Source organism: Arachis stenosperma, chromosome 9 (assembly GCF_014773155.1).
Source record: "Arachis stenosperma cultivar V10309 chromosome 9, arast.V10309.gnm1.PFL2, whole genome shotgun sequence".
Taxonomy (NCBI): domain Eukaryota; kingdom Viridiplantae; phylum Streptophyta; class Magnoliopsida; order Fabales; family Fabaceae; genus Arachis; species Arachis stenosperma.
The window spans coordinates 81,521,240-81,543,455 of record NC_080385.1 but is presented as its reverse complement, the minus strand read 5'-3'; the positions used below and the strand labels follow the sequence as shown (position 1 = coordinate 81,543,455).

Below are 22,216 nucleotides of genomic sequence, written 5' to 3'. Positions count from 1 at the left end.
ACTCCATCTTTGTGGAGGAAAGAAACTTTGCCAAGGCATTGACTAGCTTTTCCCAAGAGTCCAGGCTTTCTTTAGGTTGAGAGTCCAACCATATTCTAGCTCTGTCTCTCACAGCAAAAGGGAATAGCATCAGTCTATAGACCTCAGGGTTAACCCCATTAGTCTTGACTGTGTCACAGATTTGCAAGAACTCAGCTAAAAACTGATGAGGATCTTCCATTGGAAGTCCATGAAACTTGCAATTCTGTTGCATTAGAGAAACTAATTGAGGCTTAAGCTCAAAGTTGTTTGCTCCAATGGCAGGATTGAGATGCTTCTCCCATAGAAATCAGGAGTAGGTGCAGTAAAGTCACCAAGCACCTTCCTTGCATTGTTGGCATTGTTGTTGTTTTCGGCTGCCATGTCTTCTCCCTTGAAGAATTCGGTCAAGCCCTCTAAAGAGAGTTGTGCTTTGGCTTCTCTTAGCTTTCTCTTCAAGGTCCTTCAGGTTCAGGATCAGCTTCAACAAGAATGCCTTTGTCTCTGCTTCTGCTCATAAGAAATAGAAAAAGAAGAAGAGAATGTGGAATCTCTATGTCACAGTATAGAGATTCCTTGAAATGTCAGAGGAGGAAAGAGAAATAGTAAGAAGAAGGAGAAGGAGAATTCGAATTTTAATAGATAAATTCGAATTGTGCATTTAGAAGGAGTAGTACTCCATAAATAGAAGGATGTGGGAAGGAGGGAAGAGAATTTCGAAAATTCAATTAAAAAAATTTGAAAACATTTTGAAAATGTTAATTGATTTTCGAAAATCAAAGTGGAAAAGAGATAAAGTGATTTTTGAAAAGATTTTGAAATTAGAAATTAAAAAGATTTGATTGAGAACTATTTTGAAAAGATGTGGTTAAAAAGATTTAATTAAAAAGTTATGGGTTTAAAAAGATGTGATTGAGAGATATGATTTGAAAACATTTTTAAAAGATATGATTGAAAACAATTTGAAAAGATATGATTTTGAAAATTGATGACTTGCTAACAAGAAAAGATATGATTGAAACATTTAAACCTCTCTCAACAGAAAAGGCAACAATCTTGTGATGTTCAATCAAATCATTAATTGTTGGTAAGTATCTTTTAAAAGGAAAGAAGAAATTGAATTTGAAAACATTTGATTGAAAAGATTTGATTTGAAAAAGATTTGATTTGAAAAACTAAGAAAAATTGATTTTGAAAACAAAATCTTCCCCCTGGCACCATCCTGGCGTTAAACGCCCAGAATGGTATACATTCTGGCGTTTAACGCCCAAAATGCACCCTTTTGGGCGTTAAACGCCCAACCCGGTGCCTGGCTGGCGTTTAAAACGCCAGTCTGCCTTCTTCACTGGGCATTTTTGAATGCTCAGCTTTTTCTGTATAATTCCTCTGCAGTTGGTTCTGAATCTTCAATTCCTTGTATCATTGACTTGAAAAGACTCAAATTAAAAATATTTTTTGGATTTTTCTATTAATCAAAATGCAACAAGAATCAAATAACAATGCATGCAAGACACCAACTTAGCAGTTTGTGCACTACTGACACTAACAATATGAGAATGCATATGAGACACACAAAATACTTCAAGTCAATAGAATTCAAAGATCAAAACAAGAAATATATGCATGAATTCGAAAATTATAACAAAACATGCATTTGACACTAACTTAAGATGAGACTCTAGACTCAAACAAGAAACATAAAATCTTTTTGGTCTTTTTATGGTTTTATAAATTTTTTTGTGTTTTCGAAAATTAAGTGGAAAAAGGCATCAAATCTTAATGAGAATTCCAGGAATCAGTGCAATGCTAGTCTAAGACTCCGGTCCAGGAATTAGACATGGCTTCACAGCCAGCCAAGCTTCCAAGGAAAGCTTCGGTCCAAAACACTAGACATGACCAAAGGTCAGCCAAATCTTAGCAAATCACTGCTCCAAGAGCAAGATTGATACGAAATCAACAAGCTCTTGTGGTGATAAGTTGAAACCTCGGTCCAATCAGATTAGACATGGCTTCTCAGCCAGCCAGATTTCAACAAATCATCATGAAACTCTAGAATTCACCTTCAAGAATTTCGAAAAAAAAATACCTAATCTAAGCAACAAGATGAACCGTCAGTTGTCCAGCCTAACAATCCCGGGCAATAACACCAAGAACTTGATGTTGTTGCGGATCTTGGCATCTGATGTTACCACAAGCTTGCTCAAAACATGAACAATCCCCGGCAACGGCGCCAAAAACTTGGTGCGCGAAATTGTGAACAATACTTTTTCACAACTCAAATAATCCCCGGTAATGGCTCCAAGAACTTGGTGCGCCTAATACCATGGCATTACACAACTTCGCACAACTAACCAGCAAGTGTACTGGGTCGTCCAAGTAATAAACCTTACGTGAGTAAGGGTCGATCCACGGAGATTGTTAGTATTGAAGCAAGCTATGGTCATCTTGTAAATCTTAGTCAGGCAGACTCAAATGTATATGATGATGATAACGAAAATAACAGAAAAGGTAAAGATAGAGATACTTATGTATATCATTGGTGTATGAGCTTCAGACAAGTGTATGAAGATGCCTTCCCTTCCGTCTCTCTGCTTTCCTACAGTCTTCATCCAATCCTTCTTACTCCTTTCCATGGCAAACTTGTGTAGGGTCTCACTGTTGTCAGCAGCTACCTCCCATCCGCGCAGTGAAAGCTAATGCAGAGCACTCTGTCACAGTGCCGCCAATCACCGGTTTGGTTCCCTCCCTACCGGAATAGAATCACTCTTTTGCGTCTGTCACTAACGCCCAGTAGGTTACAGGTTTGAAGCACGTCACAGTCATTCAGTCATTGAATCCTACTCAGAACACCACAGACAAGGTTAGACCTTCCGGATTCTCTTGAATGCCGCCATCAGTTCTTGCCTATACCACGAAGACTCTGATCTCATGGAATGGCTGGCTCGTTTGTCAGACGAGCACTCGGTTGTCAGGCGATCAACCATGCATCATGCAATCAGAAATCCAAGAGATATTCACTAAAGCCTTGAATGCTTGTAGAACAAGAATGGTTGTCAGTCATCTTGTTCATAGGTTGAAGAACAAGTGATATCTTAGATAAAGAACAAGCGGAGTTGAATGGAAGAACAATAGTAATTGCATTAATACTCGAGGTACAGCAGAGCTCCACACCCTTAATCTATGGTGTGTAGAAACTCCACCGTTGAAAATACATAAGAACAAAGGTTAGGCATGGCCGAATGGCCAGCCTCCCAAAGGTCTAAGATAGCATAAACAAAGATAGCTACTCAGATGTCGTCTCTTCGACTCTCTGACTCTCAATAGTAGAAGGTCCTACTTATAGAAAACTATTACATAGATGAGTAAATGACATAAAAATCCACTTCCGGGCCCACTTGGTGTGTGCTTGGGCTGAGCAATCAAGGAAATTCGTGTAGAGACCCTTTCTGGAGTTAAACGCCAGCTCCCATGCCAGTTTGGGCGTTTAACTCCAACTTTTATTCCTGTTCCGGCGTTTAACGCTGGAATTTCTGAGGCCGGATTGCTTCGCGGGTTTGGGCCATCAAATCTTGGATAAAGTATGGACTATTATATATTGCTGGAAAGCCCTGGATGTCTACTTTCCAACGCCGTTGAGAGCGCGCCAATTGGGCTTCTGTAGCTCCAGAAAATCCACTTCGAGTGCAGGGAGGTCAGAATCCAACAGCATCTGCAGTCCTTTTTGGTCTCTGAATCAGATTTTTGCTCAAGTCCCTCAATTTCAGCCAGAAAATACCTGAAATCACAGAAAAACACACAAACTCATAGTAAAGTCCAGAAAAGTGAATTTTAAATAAAAACTAATAAAAATATACTAAAATCTAACTAAAAGATATCAAAAACATACTAAAAACAATGCCAAAAAGTATACAAATTATCCGCTCATCACATCCAACGTATTAGCCTTGGTTTAGACTCCTTTTTAGCTAATAAATACTTTAGAGCTGCATGATCTGAGTACACTACCACCTTAGTACCAAGTAAATAGGCTCGGAATTTATCCAGAGCAAAAATAATAGCTAGAAGCTCTTTTTCAGTAGTAGTGTAATTAGATTGAGCAGCATCGAAAGTCTTAGATGCATAAGCAATTACAAAAAGGGTCGTAACCTTCATGTTGAGCCAGTACTGCTCCTACTACATGATTGGAGGCGTCACACATGATTTTAAATGGTTGACTCCAGTCTGGTCCCCTCACAATCAGAGCTTGAGTCAAGGCGGTCTTTAGCTTATCAAACGCTTGTTTGCAAAATGGCATATGGGCGTTTTCACAAACACATAGCATGCATGTTAAATAAGGTATGAAAAATATGAATTGGAACATGCATGTAACCCTATAAAAATAATATATAATTGTTAAACAAGTCCTAAACAATTCACAACCAACATATAAAAATAATGACCCAAATAAATCTCCAACACCAATAGGGGGAAGAGGAAAGAAAAAGAAAACATGGATAGGAAAAGTAGAAGAGAAAGAAAAAGAAAACATGAAAATAAGAAGAAGAATGAAAAAAAGTAGGGAGGGGAGGAGAGAAGAAAAGACCTTGATAATGGTGGTGGGAAAGAGGGGGTAGAAGAGAGAAAGAAGGGAGGAAGAAGGAGGAGGAGGGAAATAAAATATGAATGGGATGAGAAAAGAAAAGATAATCTGGCATATTTGAATGAGTTGTGCAGCGCAAGCGACGTAGACGCGTGGGGCATGTGGTCGCGTCGAAAGCCTTTAAATGAAATGAAGCGGACGCGTCGGTCACGCGGACGCGTGACTTAATTTGCGCTAGTGGCGCGAGGGCAGCTTTGCCCTCGCACAACTCTCTGTTTAAATTATGTTTTGCCAAAATTTAGGGTGACGCAATCGCGTGGTTGACGTGATCGCGTGGATGGCCAGATTGTTAAAATGCTGTGGACGCGTGGTGGCATGCGTTCGTGTGGCAAGACTTGTGCTTGGAGCACGAGTCCAACCCAAGTCTAGCTCAACTCTTGGCCATACACCCTTTTTACGTCGATTTATAGGGCACGCGTTCGCGTGGATGACGTGGACGCGTGGGAGACCTTTTTCCCACATGACGCGGACGCGTGGGCAGTGTGGTCGCGTGGGACAATTTGTGCCATAGGCACGGCTCCAGCCACATTTTGACGTGACTCTTTGTTTCTTTTCTTCTCGTGTCGATGTCATCGACGCTGTCGCGCCGTGTGCTCTCTCTCTCTTTTTTAAAGTAAAAATATGCAATATGCAGTATGTGGATGAAATGCAAAAGATAGGCATTAATACTGAGAAGAGTTATTGACAAGGGAGGATAAGGAGAGAGGAGGAACGATCATACCATGGTGGGTTGTCTCCCACCTAGCACTTTGCTTTAACGTCCTTAAGTTGGACGCTCCACTAGCTCAGTCTCCTGCTGTGGGCAGATCTTCCAAGAGGAAGATCTCTAGTTTCTAGTTTTTCGCCATCTTTTCACCATGGAATAACTTCAAGCGATGTCCATTAACCTTGAGAAGTTCAGAGCATGAAGGATGGCTCAAGCGAAAGACTCCGTATGGTTCCACCCGCTCTACTCGATATGGACCATCCCATCTGGATCTTAGCTTGCCTGGCATGAGTCGCATTCTGGAGTTGTAAAGTAGGACTAAGTCCCCTGGTTAGAATTCTCTTCTCTTAATGCTCTTGTCATGCACAACCTTCACCTTCTCTTTATACAGCCTGGAGTTTTCATAAGCTTCAAGGCGAAGGCTCTCTAATTCTTGTAGTTGCGATTTCTGTTCAGCTCCGGCTCTCTCATAGTCCATGTTGAATTCCTTTACTGCCCAGAAGGCCATGTGTTCTAACTCAACTGGAAGATGACAGGCCTTTCCATAAACCAAGCGGAAAGGACTCATCCTAATCGGTGTCTTGTATGCTGTCCGATATGCCCAAAGCGTGTCTTGGAGCTTGGTGCTCCAGTCCTTTCTATGAGGCTTGACTACCTTTTGCAGTATGCGCTTTATCTCTCTGTTAGTCACCTCTGCTTGCCCATTAGTCTGGGGGTGATAGGCGGTTGATACTTTATGAATGATCCCGTGCCTCTTTAGTAAACCTGTTAGTCTCTTGTTACAAAAGTGAGTGCCTTGATCGCTCATGATTGCTCGTGGTGATCCAAAGCAACAAATAATATGGTTTCTAACAAAGGAAACAACGGTGTTAGCATCATCAGTACGAGTAGGAATGGCTTTCACCCATTTAGAAACATAATCTACAGCTAACAGTATATAAAGGTGGCCATTAGAATTTGGAAATGGACCGATGAAATCAACGTCCCAAACATAAAAAATTTCACAAAAAAGCATAATTTGTTGAGGCATTTCATCCCTCTGGGATATATTACCAAACCTTTGGCATGGAGGACAAGATTTACAAAGATCAGCAGCATCTTTAAAAAGAGTAGGCCACCAGAATCCACAGTCTAAAACTTTTCTAGCAGTTCGTTGAGGGCCAAAATGTCCTCCACTCTCAGATGAGTGGCAGACCTCTAAAACGGACTGGAATTCTGATTGAGGTACACACTGTCTAATTACCTGGTCAGCACCACACCTCCATAGATATAGGTCATCCCATACATAATATTTGGACTCGCTTTTCAGCTTGTCTCTCTGATGCTTAGTAAAATTGGGAGGAAAAGTATGGCTAACTAGATAATTAGCTACAGGTACATACCAATGGGCTACATCTGATACTTCCTATAAGCTATCAAATGGAAAATTATCATTGATAGGAATGGAGTCATCTTTAATGTGCTCAAGGCGACTCAAGTGGTCAGCTACGAAATTTTGGTTACCACTCCTATCTTTAATTTTGAGATCAAATTCTTGCCGCAGTAGCATCCAACGTATTAGCCTTGTTTTAGACTCCTTTTTAGCTAATAAATACTTTAGAGCTACATGATCTGAATATACTACTACCTTAGTACCAAGTAAATAGGCTCGGAATTTATCCAGAGCAAAAACAATAGCTAGAAGCTCTTTTTCAGTAGTAGTGTAATTAGATTGAGCAACATCTAAAGTCTTAGATGCATAAGCAATTACAAAAGGGTCGTTACCTTCATGTTGAGCCAGTGCTGCTCCTACTGCATGATTAGAGGCATCACACATGATTTTAAATGGTTGACTCCAGTCTGGTCCCCTCACAATCGGAGCTTGAGTCAAGGCGGTCTTTAGCTTATCAAACGCTTGTTTGCAATCCTCACTGAACTCGAACTCAATGTCTTTCTGCAGTAGTCTGGATAAGGGTAGTGCTACCTTACTAAAGTTCTTAATGAATCTCCTGTAAAAACCTGCATGGCCAAGGAATGAACGGACTTCCCTCACAGAGGAGGGGTAAGGTAAACTAGAAATAACATCCACTTTTGCTGGGTCTATAGAGATACCAGTATTGGAGACAAGATGTCCTAGAATAATACCTTATTTTACCATAAAATGACACTTTTCAAAATTTAAAACAAGGTTTGAATTAACACACCTGTCCAATACTTTAGACAAACTATCCAAGCAAAGGTTAAATGAATCACCATAAATGCTAAAGTCATCCATAAAAACTTCCATACAAGTCTTAATGAGATCAGAGAAAATACTCATCATACCCCTCTGGAAAGTAGCTGGTGCATTGGCCAAGCCAAAGGGCATTCTTTTATAAGCATAAGTCCCAAAAGGACATGTAAAGGTAGTCTTTTCCTGATTCTTAGGAGCTATATGCATTTGAAAATAACCTGTATAACCATCTAAAAAGCAGTACTGAGATTTACCTGACAGGCGATCAAGCATCTGATCAATGAATGGCAAGGGATAATGATCCTTACGAGTGGCTTGGTTGAGACGCCTGTAGTCAATGCAAACTCTCCATGCGTTCTGCACTCTGATTGTCAGAAGTTCTCCTTGCTCATTTCTTATTGTTGTGACTCCAGACTTCTTGGGCACCACTTGTACTGGGCTGACCCATTCTCTATCTGAAATGGGGTAAATGATATATGCTTCAAGTAGTCTGGTTACTTCCTTCTTGACAACTTCTAAGATGGTGGGATTCAATCTTCTCTGAGGTTGACAGATAGGCTTTGCTCCTTCTTCTAAGAATATTCTATGTTCACAAACTTGAGGGCTAATGCCTACTATATCCGCCAAGCTCCATCCAATCGCTTTTTTATGCGTCCTCAATACTCTAAGCAGTTGTTCTTCTTGTTGGGACGTGAGCTCCCTTGCAATGATAACTGGGAACTTCTGCTTGTCCTCAAGGTATGCATACTTGAGGTGTGGAGGAAGGGGCTTTAATTTTATTTTCCGCTCATGGTTTGGTTCTGGATTCTCTATGGCTAGTGAAAACGGTAATGAATCTTCAGTATGTTTAGAGGGTGCCCCCATACTTGGATCTTGCTCCATGTGACTCTCTTCCATGTCTTCCTGGTGGGTTGGAGCTATAATCTCATCAATGATGTCACATTGGAATATGGAGTGATCTTCAGGGGGATGCTTCATAACTTCATCTAGATTGAAGCTCACTATTCTGCCATCTACCTCAAAGGAATAGGTACCCGAAAAGGCATCCAGCTTGAATTTTAAAGTCTTCAAAAATGGTCTACCAAGCAAGATTGACAAAGGTCTCCCTGAGTCATTTTGGGGCATCTCCATGATATAAAAGTCAATGGGAAACGTGAGCCCCTTAATGCTCACTAATACATCTTCAGCAATTCCAACCACTGTGATAATACTTTTATCTGCTAACACAAAACGAGCTGCCGACCTTTTTAAGGGAGGGAGCCTTAAAGCATTATATATAGACAAGGGCATAATACTCACGCATGCTCCTAAATCATACATACAGTCAGAAAATATCACACCACCAATGGTACAGTTAACCATGCATGGGCCTGGGTCACTACATTTTTCAGGTATATTTCCCATTAAAGAAAATATAGAACTACCTAAAGGAATAGTTTCTAATTCATTAATTTTATCTTTATGTATGCACAACTCTTTTAGAAACTTTGCATATTTAGGCACTTACTGAATAACATGAAAAAGGGGAACAATTACCTCAACCTTTTTGAAGATCTTTACCATTTTGGGATTAAGTTCCAACTATTTTCTGGGCTTCTTAGCAAGGTGTGGAAATGGAATAGGAGTGGCGTCCTTTATAGCTTCAGCTTGCTAGGGTTCTACATTCCTTGGTTGGGCTGCTTCTGCTTCAGCCATGTCTTGTGCTTCATCTGCTTTTTCAACATCCTCTACCTCAACCGTGTCTGTAGCTGGGGCATGTTCTGGCGGGCTCGATTCCTCTGGATACCTCTCTTGCAGTGTGGTTCCAAATCTCAGGGTAATGGCATTGATGCCACCCTTGGAGTTAGGTAATGGTTGAGAGGGGAGTCCACCAAAGCTTGAGGACGGGTTGTTAGAGTTATTCAGCGATCCAATATGTGAGACAAGGGCTTGTAAGGTAGAGTTTAGACCATTTAGAGTAGAAGTAAGGTTGTTTTCCATGGCCTGCTGTCTCCAATCAATAGATTGTAGTAACTCATTATTATGAGATGAAGAGGGATAAGTGATCTGAGGGGTCTGCTGAGATGCTTGAGGCTGCCTTAGATGAGGTGCTCTGTAGGTCTGATTCTGATTCTGCTGCCTGAAGTTATTATTGTTATTCCACCTCTGGTTTCCATTGTTATCTCTGCTTCCACTGTTATAATTGTCCATCCAACCTTGGTTGGGGTTATCCTGCCATCCATGGTTGTAGCTGCCACTTTGATTATACCCTTGATTGGGGCGGTCATAGAAGTTATGAGTGGCTGCCACAGTGTGGTCTTCCTGTTGGAGTTGCGGACACTCATCAGTATAATGACTGTAATCTGCACAGATCTCGCATACTCTTTATGGAACCAACTGTTGGCTGTGCTGTGGTGGAGAAGGATGAACTTGCTGAGCTTGTTATTGACTTAGTTGCATCTGCTTTAGTAAGTTGGTCATTTCACATAAGCTATGAGTTATAGTAGCAGTCTTTTTGCTAGAGGATACCTCTGAAATAGCTCTTGACCGACTTTGTTTCTGCCTGTGATTCCTAGTAGATTCAGCTAAGTCGTTAATCAATTGCCATGCCTCTTTCGTAGTCTTGTACTTTTTCATAGACCCATTGCTAGCACCTTCCAATGTGGTTTTATCTTGAGATTTCATGCCCTGTGTAAAGTAGCCGAGCAACACCATCTTGTCAATCATATGGTGGAGACATGCTTCCAGAAGATTATTGAAGTGCTCCAAATATTCATAGAGAGTCTCAGATTCGTCCTGAACGATCATCGACATGTCTTTCCTCAGTTTATCAGTAACCTCAGCTGGAAAATTTTTTTCCAAAAATTCACTTCTAAGCGTATCCCAGTTAGAAACAGTTGCTTCGGGTTGAGTGTAGTACCACTTTCTTGCCTTCCCCTCAAGAGAGAATGGGAAAAATTTTAACAGAATAGAAGTTTCGTCAGTACCATCATGCTTAACAGTAGAACAAGCAGTCTAAAAATCCCTAAGGTGCTTGATAGGCTCTTGAGCAGGTAAGCCATGAAATTTGGGCATCAAGTTGAGTAGTGCAGTCTTTATTTCAAAGTCCACAGCCACCGCTGGGTGTTGTGCCCGGAATGGCTGTAGTGTAAAATCCGGAGCTCCTTGCTCCTGGATAGTGACTCTCCTAGGTGCTGCCATGTCACCTACACGTAAATCAACTGGATCAGTAGAGATAGAGCTTATTTCTCTCTTAGATGACGTTTCAGGTTCGTCCTCAGAGAGGACTAGCCGATGCCAAGCTTGCCTTATACATGAGATAGTTCTTTCAATCTCAGGGTAAAATACTGGCAAGCTTGGATCAGGAAGTGAACGCGTTATTTAATGAAAGAAACGTGCAACTCATAGTAACAAAATAAAAAAAAAAGAAAAATGCATTTAAATAAATTCCAATCAATAAATTAGCACACTATTGCAACTCCCCGGCAACGGCGCCATTTTGACGTTCGGATTTCCTATCGGTAAAGAAATTCACAAATATAGTAACGTTGTAAGTATAGCTTCTAAACCAATAGAAAATCCGTTCGTACAAACATTTTGGTTGTCACAAATAACAAACCCCTTTGAAATTGATAACCGAAGTATTTAAGCCTCGAGTCGTCTTCTCAAGGAATTGCAGGGAAGTATAATTTATTATTGGTTATGCAAATGTATGTTTTGGGGTTTTGAAAAGGTTTGAACAAGTAATTTAATTGATAAGAAAAATAAATTAATAATTAGAAAATCTCTTGGCAAGGTATGAGAATTGGAAATCCTATCCTAGTTATCCTTATCAGGTGTGATGAGTATTGTCCGTTGCTCCCACTTAGTTAACCCTTACTAAATAAAGGAAAGTCAAGTGGGCCAATTAATTTGATTCCTCAAGTCCTAGTCAACTCCTAAGGAAAGACCAGCTTTAGAGGGATCCAAATCAACCAGCAAACTTCAAATATTAATCAACTGCTGAGTTTGATAACTCAAGTGTCACCAATTACTCAACCAAATCCAAAAGGGAAAAATCCAAATTATTATATAATAAATAAAAGAAAGCAATCATAAGTCTGAAATACCTCAAATTGCATTAATAAAAGAAATCAAATCTAACATAGAAAAGTTCATAAATTAAATTGGGAAAATAAATAAAAAAAAAATTAAACCTGGAAATTGAGAAGTAGAAATCATAAATCCTTTAAGAGGAATCATAATCCTAATCCTAAGAGAGAGGAGAGAACCTCTCTCTCTAAAAACTACATCTAAAAATTATAAAAAGTGTGACTTATGAATGAATGTATGTTGTATCCAGTATTCACCCACTTTATAGCATCTAATTTGTGTTTTCTGGGCCGAGAATTGGGTCAAAAACAGCCCAGAAATCGCTGATTATGAAATCTGGTTCGTACAGGTCGCGGCAAAGTGACGCGGAGGCGTCGTCCACGCGTTTGCGTGGATTGAAATTTGCAAATGCGATGCATCCACGTGGGGCACGCGTTCGCGTCGCCTAGCTGTATGTCCACTATGGCAAATTATATATTAAATCGAAGCCCCGGACGTTAGCATTCCAACGCAACTAGAACCACATCATTTGGACCTATGTAGCTCAAGTTATGACTGTTTGAGTGCAAAGAGGTCAGCTTGGACAGCTTAGCAATTTCTTCAACTTCTTGTATTCCTTCCACTTTTGCATGCTTCATTTCCATCCTCTAAGCCATTCCTGTCCTGTAATCTCTGAAAGCACTTAACACACATATCAAGGCATCGAATGGTAATAAGAAAAGATTAAACATATCAAAATTAAGACCAAAGAAGCATATTTTCAATCATAGCACAGAATCAGGAAGGAAAACGTAAACTCATGCAAATCATATGAATAAGTGTATAAAAGATTGATAAAATCCACTCAATTGAGCACGAGATAAACCATAAAATAGTGGTTTTATCAACCTCCACACACTTAAACATTAGCATGTCCTCATGCTAAGCTCAAGAGAAGCTATAAAGGGGTGAAGAGAGTATGCAATGCAACCTATCTATGTAAATGCAACTACATGCAAAATATTTCTACCTATTTGGTTAAAAGTAAATAAGTTCTCCAAGACAAATATGAATCAAGTTCCACCAATTCAAATTATACAGTGAAAACAAGTAAACTAGTAAGAAGATAGCTCATGAAAGCAAGGAACATAGAATCAAGCACTGAACCCTTACTGGTAGTGTATATCACTCTAACTCTCAAGTGTCTAGGGTTAATCACTCTACTCTTCTCTAATCATGCTTTCTAAATTTTGTTCTTCATTTAACCAATTGACAAATATTTAGTATACCAATGCAGACATCATGAGGTTTTTTCAAGGTTGTAATGGGGCTAAGGTAAAGGTGAGTATATATGTATAAGGCTAAGTGAGCTAACAAAGTGAATCCTTGATTAGTCTAAGATCTCACCTAACATATACATACTTTATACAATTTAAAATGCTTTACCTAGCTACCCAATTTCCACTTTTGTATTACATGCTCATGTATCAAACTTATTTTTTAATTTTGTCCCATGTGCATTGATTTTTTTTATTTTGCATTTGGGTAACATATTTTTTTTGTATCCCCTTATTTAATTACTTAAAAATTATATATATATATATATATATATATATATATATATATATTCAATGCACATGGTAATTTAATTATTTTGATTTCGCATGAGCATGCTTCCTAAATTTTCAATTAACTTATTCAATTTAATCCCTACTTTTTTCTATCATCCCATATTCTCATAAAATTTTTCACACTTAAATTATACACAATATCTTTCTTAAGCTAACCAAGGATTCAACTTGGGATTTTTATTTTGTTTTTCTGCTTAAGGCTAGTAATGTGGTTATAAAACAGAAGAGGGGATTAAAAAGCTCAAAGTGGCTAACAAGGGTGACATAAAAGGGTAGGCTTATTTGGGATAAGTGAGCAAAAATACAAATAATGGCCTCAATCATATGCAAGCATGTAAATACACTAAATAATGGATATATAGACTGGAACAAAATAAAGATTACAATCATAGAGAAGAAAACACACAAGAATAAAAATATTTATGGTTAAATAATGTAACCATGTAAATAAGCTCAAAATCTCGCAGGTTGTGTGTTCTTTGGCTCAAAAACCATGTTCCAAATATAACTTCAAACAAATTTAACAAAAAATTTTCATTTTAAATTAGTGAAATACTATAAAAATTTCTTGGAAAAAAAAATATTACTTCAACCAAGTAGTAACTAAATTCATAAAATCAAACAAACATGCAAATGCAACAATGAACTAACAAATAAAAAAAATTGGTGTTGAGAAGGGACTAACTAACCTGCGGAGATCGGTATCGACCTCCCCACACTTAAAGATTGCACCGTCCTCGGTGCATGCTAAGATGTACAAGTGGACGGGCTGCTCCAACTGATGTCTTTCTCTATAGATTGTGCAGATTGACTTGCCTGTTTCCCCATTAAGAAGCTTTTTCTCTCTCTTCGTGGTGGCCATCCTGAAAGAAGAGAAAAAGGAAGGAAAGTAACACAAAAATAAAGATAAGAACATAAATAAAATATGGGTATTAATGCCAAATAATAAAGGTCTCAATTACATGGTAGCTACAACATGCAGGTGAGAAAATAGTGGAAGCAAATGGCATAACAATACTGCAAAAATTGCAACAATAGGGAAGAGAGTGTGGGTAATGCAAGATAGTGTAAGTGCATATCAATGCAAAAAGAATATCAGTATTATAAAAAGTAGCATTGACTTATGAATAATAATACCCAATTAGAGTAAAACAAGTCATGAAGCACTAGAATAATTCAAGAAAAAGATACAATAGTTGAAGAAGAGAATTTTAACACCAATAGAAAAGAAAAAGAAAGTAAGAAAGGCGGAAGAAAGAAATAAGAAGAAAGAAATAAGAAGGGAGAAGTAAAAATTAGGATTCGGAAAGAAAAGATAAGATATTATAGCAGATTCGGATAAGTTGCGCGGCGCATGCGACGCGGACGCGTGGGTCATGCCACTACAAGAAAAATACCCATTCAGCCACACTTTTTTAAGCTACATTTGAAAAGTGTAGCCTATTCATAGTAGCCTATTATATGAATAGGCTATGCTTTTCTCCGTGTTGCCTTTTAATGAGGGAAAAGGATACACAATTGTGGCATCATTTAAAAAGTGTAGCCTTAGATATTATAGAAATCACTTATAAAGCGTAGCCTTAGATTAATATTTATGGGTTCACTTTTTGTATCAAAGGGAACGCTTTTAGAGGGTAGCTTATTTGTTAAGTTTTAAGTACACTTAAAAAGTGATGCCTAATGTATCTAAATCAAAAAACTTCACATTTGGTAACTTTTTTTCCCTCTTTTTCTCGAAACACTTAGTGAATTTTTTTTAAATTCCTCTTTTTTCCTTCTTTTTCCTTCATCCCTGTACTGATCGTGAAACCACTCACCATCGCCACTGACCACTCAGCATCGCGCAGAAACCCTCTCACCATCGCGAAGAAACCCACTCATCACCACTCACCACTGACCGTCACTCCTGTTTGCTCTCATCTCTGCGCTTCTCACCTTTGCCAACCCTGTCACACACAACCCTCACCTTCGCCATTCTCGCTGTTGCTGATGACCATCGCTGTTGCTGCACTGACCATCACTCTTCTTATCCGTTCTACCCTAATCGTCTTCTCCGTGCCCTAATTGCTGATGACCGTCACTGTTCTGACCATCGTTGTTGCTGCGCCACCGTCACCATCGTCATCTCTGTGCTTCTCATCATCGTCTTCTCTGTGCTCACATCGTTGAATATGTATGTATTGATTTTTATTTGGTCCTGAAATTTCAGAGGTTTAGGGTTCCAATTTTAGGGGTTTTAATTTGGGAGTTTTAATCTGTGAAATACATATATATAGCTTGTTTTGATTTGCTTAACTTTTAGGTAAAAATTATATTTTATATATGAAATCTGTTCAATTTGCTTTGATTAAGGGTAATCTTATTTTTGCAACTTCATCTGATTGTTGTGTTTAATCAAGCAGGTTATATCTGTGAAGGCATTATCATTAATCTTGTTGTGGTGCAAACAAATAAGAAGTGATACAGTTAGGTCAATTAAATTATTTACTTACCTGCATTTTTGGGTAAATATCAAATATTGATTTGTTTAGGTCAATTGCAGGGCTGGGTCTTCGGTCTTAGTTTACTGGGGATAATGCCTCTGGCAGAGCGGCTCGGTTATGCCACGGAGTAATGTTATATTGTGCTCTTTTTATCTGAAGTTTTTCTTAAAGTTTTTTACTTTTCATGGTTGCTAATGATAGGCTTTTCTTGGCTTATATAGGCAACTTGCATTTTACACTGGAGATACAGGTATGCAATTTTATAAACAGTTCCGATAAATTAACATTTTACCTTTGATCTTCTTCTAAAATCAACCCAGTTTTGATGCTGAAATAACTTAAAATTGCACTATGCAATAAAATTATGAAACATTTATAACTTAATCTAGATACAAGTTATATCTAGATACCTTGATTAATGTAACAAGTTTCCAAAGTTTTTTGGCAGATATTTTGTATCATAGGGAATAATTATTAGGACAAGTCTCTCTTAATCTTGATTTAAATGGTATATTACATTTGAAAGTACTGATTCCTGTTATTCACTTTAATCATACAATGTGCATTTATTTTCCCTTTGTGATATCTAAGTTGTGGTATTTTATTTCCCACTTATTCCATTTTATCTCGCCGTTGGGGGTCTTTTAAATGCTACATTTGGAAATGCAACAGAATTAATAATCTCGTTATATGCCTTGAAAAGTGGATTGACACGAGTAGTCCAGCTTTCATTGCTGGGTTCAATTTTGTCAAACATGTTGCTTGTGCTTGGATGTGCATTCTTAAGTGGTGGTATTGTTTTCAGCAAGAAGGAACAAGTATTTAACAAGGTAGACATGTAATGTGTCCGCCTCTTTGATTTTCTTTCCGATTTTCATTTGATAAAAGAAACTGTAGCTGATTCAAATTAGCATTCAGGCAGCTGCTACGGTGGATTCAGGATTGCTGCTTATGGCAGTTATGGGCCTACTTTTTCCTACTGTTCTTTATTATACACAAACTGAGGTGCACTTCGGGAAGTCAGAACTGGCGCTTTCAAGATTCAGCAGCTGTGTCATGCTTGTGGCCTATGCTGCATACTTATTTTTCCAGTTGAGAAGTCAAAGTAGTCTCTATATCTCTGCGAATGAGGTTGGTGAAATTGTTTGGCTTTTGCTTCCCTCGGTCACTCTATTATATGTGCATGTACAGTATATGCTAATGGCGTGCCATGTGGTAGATTTGTTTGAATTAAAGTACGGGATTATGAGACAGGGACTATGTAGAATAATATATATCTCGAACAGAATGTAGATTAGCAGAGTCTATATATATATATATATATATATATATATTACAGACTAGTAGAATTTGATTTGTTCAAAATAACTCGTGATTTTCTTCCTTTTTATTGTCTCCGTTTATCAATTCACTCTATTCTCACTGCTCACCCAGCACCACCAGCATCTGCTCCATATTTAAAATTAACCTTTGTTGTCTATTGTGAAGTTAGCTTATAACTTATCACTGCTCCAGCTCTTTGATGGTGTTTTTGTGGAAAAACGAATTTCCAACACACAAATCCAACAGGCAAGTGTACTGGGTCGCATCAAGTAGTAATAACTCACTTAGAGTGAGGTCGATCCCACAGGGATTGATGGATCAAGCAACTTTAGTGGGTGATTAGTTTAGTCAAGCTAACATTGAAGTGAATTGTGTGAAGTTGATCAATAGAAAGTAAATTGCAGGAATGATAAAGTTCCAGAATGTAAATGGGCAGAAAACTTAAAGAGCAAGAAAGTAAAATAGCTGAAACTTAAATTGCAAGAAATGTAAATTGCATCAAAAGTAAAGGGGGTTGGGTGCTGGAAATTAAAGGAATCAATAGATCAAGCAACTGGAAATTTAAATTGCAGGAAGAATAAAAGGATTTTGGGAGCTGGGATTTAAGAAATCAAACAAGAAATTGTAAATGGCAATCAAATAGAGGAGTAAAAGATGCAGTAACTTACAACCGATCTCAAATAGAAAGCAGAATTGCTTGAAGAAGCAAACAGAAATTAAATTCAACTCAATTGCAAAATTAAAATGAGAGGTTGAAGATCTCAGGAGCTCAATGAGACTAGAAAACAAGTCTAGATCTCACTCCCTTCCTTGATCCAATAGAGAACAAGATTCAGGAAAATTAAAGATGAAAGCAATAAATGAAAACTCAAATTCAATTCTCAATTCTCTGAATTATGCAGAAGAACAACCAAGAGAGATCTTAGACCAAAAGGGAAACAGAATTCCTTCACTTCTCAATCCAAGATTTAAATTCAAAGAAAGAAAAACTAAGAGAGAGAGCTCTCTACCACTACTACTCCCTAATGCTCCCTAGTGGAGCTAGCCTTTTTCTAATCGAGCTGGAATTGATGCCTTTATATAGGCTTTACAAAGTGAAAATGAAAATGAAATTAAAACAAATTACATTTAAAATAAAAATCCTAATCTAATTGATCCTTATGCCTTTGAGAGATGATAATGGGCTTAGCTTGCTTTGGATTTGAGGGAGAATGGGTCTTGGATGGCCTTGGTTCAATTGGTGAAGAATTAAGTTCAAAGGGAATTTTAATTGAATTTTGGCCCATGGGTGTTGCTCCCAGGAGGCTGCTCTGCTCTTGTGGAGAGCAGAGCAGTGAAGCCTTGCATGGGGATCCAATTAGTGCGCCAAGTGTGGGAGGGGCACCAGGGGATTGCCCTGCCCTTGTGGAGAGTGGGGCAGTGGTGTCTTGTGCGCGCCTTGCCTCTGCCCGTGTCATGCATGCCAAGGAATGTTGCTCTGCTCTCCTTGTGGGCAGCGCATTAGTGCTTCCAACGGGAGGTCCCAAGTTCAAGCCTTGGTGAAAGCATTTGGGGAAACAATTTTCCTTGAATTTTTATGAAGAGAGCACGACATTGCTCTCACCAAGAGGAAAGAGCAGAATAATGAGTGCTACTTTGCTTTGGAGTGAGGCTCCAGCTTCGAACCTTGGTGGAAGCACTTTGGTTTATTTTCACTTATTTTTGGCCCTTAAAGATGCCTTTCCCTCATACCTCAATTGTATGCCAAATATGGATTGCTATATATCGTTGGAAAGCTCTGAATGTGAGCTTTCCAACGCAACTAGAAGCACATCAATTGGATGTCTATAGCTCAAGTTATAGCCCTTTGAAGGAGGCATGGTCATGCTGTGAGCGCCCAGATTTTAACTTAGCGAAAATTTGCTTCCAACCTCACTTTGTTTCATCATGATATTGCCCTGCCCTTGGCAAGAGCAGGGCAATGTGCGTGCTGGTTGCTTCCTCCTTTAATTTTTTCATGGGCCACGCTTTTAAAAGCGTGGCCTAAGGCTCCAAAGTGTGCTCCAACTTCAAAGTGTGTCCCAAAGCTCTTTTTTTCTCCTTTTTAGCTTATTTTGTGCTTCTTTGCTTCTTTTTCTTCTTATTTCTTACAAGATTTATAAAATTAAAAGATCAAGGAAATATTCTAATTAAGCACAAAAGAATGCAATATTTAAGCACTAATCATCAATTTCTTGTATGAAAAAGCATTGAAAAATAGGTATATGATGACTTGTCATCACTCTTCCGTGGCGACATTATCCTCATCAAGGTCACTTTCTTACCTTCCTCTATCTTCTTACTTAACTTCCTCTTGCTGTGTCTTAGCTCTTAATTGATTTATTCGATTCCCCACAAAAAAGTACTCTTTTTTAGAGTCTCTTACTGGGGATGCTATTTTTCTTTTGTTCTTTCTTAACGGATGGTGTTGTGAGATTTTGAATTTAATACTGTGGAGTACTAGGCCATGTATACTAAGAAGAAGATCATGATTGGTTGACATGGTTGCAAATAGAGTTGGATTAAATTTAAAATGTTATTTATTTGTATATAATGAAAGCATTTCGAGTTTGGAGTACAACTATCAGAATGTCTTAAAGTTTTAATTAATTTATCTCTTATATTTGTTCTTTGTGTTGCAACTTCTAAGTCAGATGGGGTTTTTGATTTGTATATGTTTGCAGGGCAAGAAAAGGATGGATACTGTTTGCATAGCTCTTGCTGATGACACCTGTGAAGAGCCCAAGATCAGGATGAACAAAGTTGTGAGGTCGAATTTACGGGTTCGTCTTGCAGATGTTGTGTCCGTGCACTAGTGCCCTGATGTGAAGTATGGGAAACATGTGCACATTCTGCCTATTGATGATACCATTGAAGGTGTCACTGGCAATCTGTTTGATGCTTTCTTGAAACGTGAGTTTCTACCTTGAGCTTCTCTTAAGTTGCGGGTTTAGGGATAGCTACTTAATTTGACTTGCTTTATGAGCTTGCTCTTAGTGATGAGTACTTTAATTTGAGTATTTCTATTCATGTTATAAGACTTTGTTAGTGATTGTCAGCGTGTTTTGCAAAATTTCTTACCTCTCTTAAAAGTCCTTACAAGTTACAACTTCTTGTTTTGAATAGGCTATACATGACTTGTGTTTTTCACATTCACATTGCTTGTGTTATAATTATAGCAAGCTATTATTATTATTATTATTATTATTATTATTATTATTATTATTATTATTATTATTATTATTATTTGGAGAGACAGTAGTCTTGGCTTGTCAAGCTTCGTATGATTGATTGTCATCTTTCTTGATATTTGATTGAATTGAATTGATTTGAATGCATGCCAAACTGACTTAGTAGTATATATAGAATCTACAATCTTCAGTTTCTTGGACAACATTGATATTACATGTGGAATATGATTATTTTGGTGCTTGTAAAATATTATAACTTTTTAATGTAAATTTTGCAGCTTACTTCTTGAAAGCTTATCGTCCAGTCAGAAAAGGAGATCTATTTCTTGTCCGTGGAGGGATGACAAGTGTGGAGTTTAAGGTCATTGAAACTGATCCTGGGGAGTACTATGTGGTTGCTCCAGATACTGAAATCTTCTGTGAGGGGGAGCCTTTGAAAAGAGAGGATGAATAGAGGAAGGATGAAGTTGGATGTGATGATATGGGTGGAGTCAGGAAACAAATGGCACAAATTCGTGAGTTGGTAGAGCTTCCCTTGAGGCATCCACAACTCTTTAAGTCGATTGGTGTGAAACCACCCAAAGGTATTCTACTTTATGGACCCCCTGGTTCCGAGAAGACACTGATAGCAAGAGCTGTTGCTAATAAAATGGGAGCTTTCTTCTTTTGTATAAATGAACCGGAGATTATGTCCAAACTGGTAGGAGAGAGTGAAACCAATCTAAGGAAAGCATTTGAAGAGGCTGAAAAGAATGCACCATCCATCATCTTCATTGATGAAATTGATTCTATTGCACCCAAGAGGGAGAAAACACATGGTGAAGTTGAAAGGAGGATTGTTTCACAGCTTTTGACTCTTATGGATGGATTGAAATCTCGTGCTCATGTTATCGTTATTGGAGCTACCAATCGCCCAAACAACATTGACCCAGCATTGAGAAGGTTCGATAGATTTGATAGGGAAATTGATATTGGTGTTCCTGATGAAGTTAGTCGACTTGAAGTTCTTCGTATACACACTAAAAACATGAAGCTCTCTGATGATGTAAGTTTCGTTGTCTCTTAACTTTGTTGGTGTCTATACACTCTACCAGGTTGTGCATGCCATGTTGTGGCTCTGGTTGTAGGTTGTTCATTAATTCTTTAATGTTCTTAAATTTTCTGTTGCTTAACTCTAGTGCCGCGGTCTTAAAGTAGTGAAGAGTATATTTGAGATGTATGAATTTTCTATTGCTTAAATAATAGTGAAGAGTATATTTGAGATGTATAATTTTTATAGTTAACTTCATTCTAGTACTTTTGGATCAATATTATAGATATATTTTGGTTAGAGATAATTTTTATTATATAAAGAAATTATTTAGTTTAATTATGTATTTATTTTTATTTTGTAATATTCAACTCATTTAAATAAAAATACAGAATTATTATACATGTAATCATATTAACTATTATATTGTATTAATAATTATTAGATAATTATATATATATATATATATATATATATATATATATATATATATATATATATATACAGAAAAAAACAAGATCTAAGGCTACACTTATATACAGTAGCTATAGTATACAAAAAAAATGAGACCTAAGGCTACACTTATATACAATAGCTATAGTATACAAAAAAAAAGAGGGACCTAAGGCTACGCTTATAAAAATTAGCTATGGTATACAATGTGGCTACGCTTTACAAGTGATGCAGTAGCGTTGAAAAGCGTAGCCTATTCTGGAAAAATGAAAGCTGAAAAGCGTAGCCTTTGGTCCTGGACAGCATCACTTGAAAAGCGTAGCCTATTCCCAAACGTCAAAAGCATAGCCCTTGGTGAAGAAAAGCGTAGTCTTTGAGAATAGGCAACAGCTGAATAGGAATCACCCCAAAAAGCGTAGCCGTAGCCTAAGGCTTCATTTTTTTCACTTTTGGCTACACTTT

The 22,216-nt window shown here is 38.0% G+C and overlaps 1 pseudogene; it reads left to right on the top strand.

The window, feature by feature from the left end:
• The first annotated feature begins 9,941 nt into the window (after window positions 1-9,941).
• LOC130949648 (uncharacterized) lies at window positions 9,942-21,509 on the top strand (annotated as a pseudogene).
• The last annotated feature ends 707 nt before the right edge of the window (window positions 21,510-22,216 follow it).